Here is a 6,000-nt window from a genome sequence, read left to right on the forward strand (position 1 = left end):
CCTAAGAAATTCTTTCATGTGTTTATTTTTTGCACATAGATCACTTTAAAATTGCTGGACTCTAGAAACTGTGGAATATACTCCTGGTGGATGCTTTCTACTTGCTGTTGAGCATCATTGCAGCTTCGCAGACGCTGTGTGTAGGAGGGACGAATTGCTGGAGGATGGCAAAGTAATTAAACATTTAGAAAAACAGTTCTATTTTTCATCTTTTTTTTTTATTTTAATAGTGGAGTCGCACGGAATGCGGCCGTGGATCGATCCAGCTTTTAAAAGCTTTTCTTGGTGTTTCTATTCTCCTGCTGTTCCTACTGATGTTCAAGAAAGAGACCCACATCCCCTTCCTATGAGTGTGGTAAACCTCACTTAGACCACTGGTTTGAGTAGTGATTAGCCAGTTGTGCTTCGTTAGACAACTTTCTCCTGAATAAGTATAGGTTAAAGTTATTTTCTGGCTCGTGATACTCGCTTGGCATAAACACCATTCTTGTTTTTAGGAGCGCCGTCTCGGAGCGGGGAGGAATAGCCCCTCATCCCTCCCACGTCACCTTCCCCGGGTCCTTCCTCCTCCTTGTGACTGTTCATAACATTCCCATCTCCTGCGTGTCCACCAACACGGTCTCGCTTTAACGTCTTGGAAGTTCACCTCTTTTCCTGTAAGGCATGTGAAATATATTTTGCATTTCTATTTGATTTAATAAATGAGATGTTTATATCTTCCTTTAATCTGTTGTTTTAATGGCAGAAAAGTGTGTGTGTGTGGCAAAAATCTCCGACTTTGAGTTTCTTGTGCTGAAGTCGTGCCTGTAATCGAGCAGGAAGAGGTACGAGTCGCTGCTCCTGGTCAATGGTTTCTAACTAGAAGCCGGTGCTTCAGGATAAGTGTTTTTTCAATACAATCGAAATGACCTCCCGCTGGGTTTATTTGGCTGATGGGGCTTTGCAGAATACCTGTATGGCTCCAGAATTCAATTTCATTCAAAGAGAGGGAAAACGCCCATTCCATTTGCCCCTGCTGCTGTGACACATCTTGGTGGAGATCCTTTAGTTTTCCAATGAATTGTCCTTCTGGAAGACACTTCCTGTGATGCGGACAGAGCTGTGGTGTCCTGAGCGCTTCGGGGCTCTCGCCCAATATGGGAGGATGCTGACACGAGACTCGAGACCTGCGTTTGGGTTTGGCACAACGTTCTCACCTGGGGAAAAGGACAATAAAAGGGATTTAAACTTCCTGTCTATGGGCTGGGGATTCTTTAAGGGATTAGAACGCATGAATGATTGTGAAAAAGACAAATCCTGGGGAAGTGAGGAGGGGGTGTAGGAAGATTCCGGAGGCACAGGCAGGCTCGTCGTTAGCTGTGTGGCAGAGCCCTATTCATGCGCTTCTAACATGATCTCAGAACAGTTTGATTTAGGAGACAGTGAGCGACCACAGGCAGGGCTGGAGGACAGCGCAGGGTGTTGGACTCTGCCTCATGCAGGAACTGCGTTCCTGGACTCGTTCCTGCCAGACTGGCAAGCTGCAGGACCCGGTGTGCTGGTGACGGAGCTCCCAACCTCTCTCGCACGCTATTTTCCCAATCATTTTCCCCGATGAAGAAACACAGCTACAGCCCTAACCAGCCGGCAGCGGCTGAGGCTCCCTTGAGGCAGGATTAGGAAGGCACCAATCTCGTTGCTTGCACAAGTGCAGGCTCGCAGGCGTCTGCATGGACACGTTGCCTCCCAAGCAGCCTGGGAGGACTGAAGTTTGAGATTCCAGGCTGACTGGTGGAGAAGGACCTGGGAGTGCTGGTTGGCAGTGGCTCAACGTGAGTCAGCAGTGGCCAAGAATGCCAATCGCATCCTGGCTTGTATCAGAAACAGCGTGACCAGCAGGACCAGGGAAGGGATTCTGCCCCTGTACTCGGCACTGGTGAGGCCACATCTTGAATCCTGGGGTCAGTTTTGGGCCCTTCAGCACGAGAAGGACATTGAGGGGCTGGAGAGTTTCCAGAGAGGGGGAGTGGAGCTGGGGAAGGGTCTGGAGAACAGGGGTTATGAGGGGTGGCTGAGGGACCTGGGGTTGTTTGGTCTGGAGAAAAGGAGCCTGAAGGGAGACCTCATCGCTCTCTACAACTCCCTGAGAGGAGGTTGTGGGGATGTGGGTGTGGGTGTCTTCTCCCAGGTGACTGTGAGAGGACGAGAGGAAACAGCCTCAAGTCACACCAGGGCAGGTTCAGATTGGGTATCAGGAAAAATTTCTTCATCAAAAGGGTTCTCAGGCCCTGGCAGAGGCTGCCCAGGGAGGTGGTGGAGTCACCACCCCTGGAGGGGTTTGAAAGATGGGGAGATGAGGTGCTCATGGATCTGGTTCAGTAGTGGACAGGAACGGTTGGGCTTCATGATCTCAAAGGTCTTTTCCAACCAAGTGATTCCATGGCCCTTGCACAGCCACGTGGGTGCTCTGCTCAGAGAGGTTTGTGGAGGCACTTAAAAGAAATTGCTTTGGGAGCCACAAGGTGATCCTTAGGGCTACTGGAACTGAAAGGAGTGAGGCAAATTCTGTAGAGGGTTTAACCTTGGTGTTAACCCCTTGCCTCCTGGGAGCTCAAAATCGCTGCACGCATGACGGAGGAGCTCGCAGGATCCCCTGCACCACTGGCGACGGTGGCACTGCAGAGGAGATCATCCACTCGTGCTCCACGGCGTGGTCACCACTTCAACCGAAGGCATCAAGCACTGATGTCGCAGAACGCTGTGGGCTTGTGCTGTGTCCAGTTTCCCAGGACAGCAAATCATTCCCTGTGCTGCCAAAGGGAGGGGAAGCTGCGTTTACAGAGTTTGGTTGTTTCTGTAGCAAAGATGAGGCTTTAGAATTAAGCTCAGGAACAGATTTTTCCAAGCTGATTACAAACACGCTCCCATTCCGTGATAAAAGTCATGGGCGATGCCGTGTCTGGCCGGGAGACACTGAAAATCGTTGTTGGGTGCGGGGGGCAGCTCTCGAGGGCTGCACATGGACACGATCCAGCTCAAGGGGGGAGCTTGGAAACCACACGCGCTGGAGCCCGGCCAGGCTGCGTCGCCCTCCCTCCCTGGGGAGAAGAGCCCCCGAGGCCTTTAGCGATGACTGCAGCCAGGACCTTTGTTCTGTCTTGCCTCCAACAGCACGAGGCCCCTCGGTGCTGGAGGTAATGGAGGGTTTATGGGTTTAATAATGACTGTTTGGGAAGAATGCCATCTCCTAAATGAACACCACAGTTGCTTGCAGGAAGTCTTCCAGCGCGGAGCAGGTCTGTTCCCATCAACCGAACATGTTGTGCACATAAACGGCGCAGTTGTGAGTTGGGACTGGGTTGCACAGACCATTAGGAATAAATGCACGAACACGCCGCTGCGCTGCTAACCAGTTCGAGGTAGTTTTTTGGTGCTTCAGGTGGTTTGGAAAACTGGGGTTGAAGACCTTTTCCCCTGCAGCGCTGCTGGGGTGGGAGAAGGGCTGGGTGCGTGGCTCCCCTCTGCTGGGGCTGCTGGATTGCTCTCGCTCCTCCAGAGGTGTCATCGGTGGGAGGTGGCACTGAAGCTGTGTCCTTCGCTGCAGAAGAAAGGGGACCCTGTTAAACATGCCCGGTTGCCAAGCGATGTCTCTGAAAGATGGGGATTGTGATCAAAGGAGGAAATGCAGAATAAGGGGGATAAAAAGGGAATAAATAACCCTGAGAGGAGGTGGAGCCCCCACCCATAGCTTGGCATTTCAGAAGTTTTAGAGAGACGGTGTAAAATCTGGAGCGCAAGTTGGAGCTTGTCCTGCCTGGACCAGGCTTCAGCCCTCTGGGCACCCTGTGACTCTTTGCCTCTTTGTTTTGGTTGTTCGTTTCTCTCTCTGTCCCCCCCTCTGTCCCCAGCAGGGCCTCAGGGTGCCTCTGTGCTGGTGCTCTCCTTCCCCGCCTGCTCCGTGTGTGTGTCCGTGATAAGCTCGGCGCTGTGGTGCTGTTAACGCCTATCCCAGTGCAGCCACACGCAGGGCTGCTCACAGGGACACTGGGGCCCTGGGCTAATCTCGGGGCTGCAGCTTCCCCTGAGAAGGGATTCTCCCTCCGGCTGGCAGGCGATAGCGCAGTGCAGCTGAAGCCCTGCCCCGGGGCCGCTGCGTGCAACCGCTGCCCAGTGGGTGACGTCGGGGCTGGTGGGGTCATGGCCACCTCCAGCTCTCCCACAGCCTGGGGGAACCATGCTTTTCCAGCTTTCCTCCCAAAAAAAGAGGTCCCATAACATCCATATGCGGTTCCCATGGGCATCCCCACGGCTCCTGCGGCTGTGTGTCCTAGCAGCCTCCCGGTCTTTGGTGGAAGTGGGGTTGGATGTTTCCTACCCGCTTTGTGAAGGATGCAGAGAGCACCCGATGGCTGGGTGCCTCTCTTTTTCCTCTGCCCTCAGTCAAATCCCTTCCTTCAGCCTTTCTCCCTGTGTTGTTGGCCTCTGTGTGGTTTGTCACTCTGTTTATGGTGGTTGCTACAGTCGGTGGTGTCTGTAAGGGGATGTGGGACCTGGGCACCCAGGGCCAACTTTGCAAGGCGATGTTTGTCTGGTGGCTGCGCCGCCGAGAGCAGACAGGCGCTGTGAGGCTTCCGACGCCTCTGCTCAGGGGGAGGTGGTGCTGCTGCGCGGCGTTGGCTTCTCTGAGGCCCAGGGGACAGACCTGAACGTGGTGGGTGGTCTCCAAGCCCTCTGGGCTCTTATCTGTCATGAGAGTTGTATTGTGGACTTGCATGGAGTGATGGGACAAGAGGGAATGGCTTGAAATTGGAAGGGGAATATTTAGATCGGACATTAGGAAGAAATTCTTTATGATGAGGGTGAGGAGGCCCTGGCCCAGGCTGCCCAGAGCAGTGGTGGCTGCCCCATCCCTGGAGGAGTTCCAGGCCAGGTTGGATGGGGCTTGGAGCCCCTGATCCAGCGGGAGGTGTCCCTGCCCATGGCAGGGGTGGCACTGGATGGGCTTGGAGGTCCCTTCCAACCCAAACTGTTCCAGGATTCTGTGACTTCTTTCCACGCTGTAGCTGCAGGGATGTCCCATGGGTGTGAGATGCTGAGAAAGTGGAGACTCCAGGTGGATGCCCAGGTCTGCCGGGGCTGTCACGCACAACAGAGCTGGAAACCGGATGCCTCTCAGGACCTCGAGTTTTAAACGTTTAAAACTAGGAAATGTACTTACCAAAAGGCAAAGGCCAGCGGGGTGCTAAAGTGATTGCTGTCGGTATTGATATTAGTGTGTACCTGAGACCCAGGACAACCCGGTGTGCTGTGGCCCAGGAGAATGAGCTACATTTCTGCAGTCTTTGTATGAAAATCTGGTGAAGTAACTTGGACTGAAATGGAGTGTGTTAAACGGGTGTGAGGCGGGGCTGCCCCTGCAAGCGAGCGCTGCCGTGGGGGAATGATTCACATGCCTGGGACACGGGAAAGTCCCTCAGCCCTTCACAGCTTTATCATAAAATCATTAGGTTGGAAAAGACCTTAGAGATCATCGACTCCAACCGTCCCTGTCCACTACTAAATCATGTCCCAAATCACTTCATCTACCTGCCTTTTAAACCCCTCCCGGGATGGGGACTCCGCCACCTCCCCGGGCAGCCGTCCCAGTGCTTGAGAACCCTTTTGGTGAAGAAATTTTTCCTAATGTCCGATCTAAGCTTTCCCTGGGGCACCTTGAGGCCGTCCCCTCTTGTCCTCTCACAACGGCCAAGTGCGCATCCCTCTCCCCACGCCTTTCAGCGTCCACGCGTGTTTCCCCCGGGTGATGGGGTCTGAAGCCACAGGGATCCAGCGCTACCCCTGAGACACAGCCTGGCTCCAGGAGCCCAGCCCAGTGCAGCCCCTCTCACAGACCGTTCCTCTTTCAGTTTAGGACCAGGACAGCCGACAGGCTGCAGTTTTGAGCTCGAACTGTGCAGGAAAGGCCTTAATTAAACCATTTTTCTGAAGTAATTAAAAGGCTGCAAGGTGATGGTGCAGACA

This window comes from Cuculus canorus, chromosome 8, assembly GCF_017976375.1.
Source record: "Cuculus canorus isolate bCucCan1 chromosome 8, bCucCan1.pri, whole genome shotgun sequence".
Taxonomy (NCBI): Eukaryota; Metazoa; Chordata; class Aves; order Cuculiformes; family Cuculidae; genus Cuculus; species Cuculus canorus.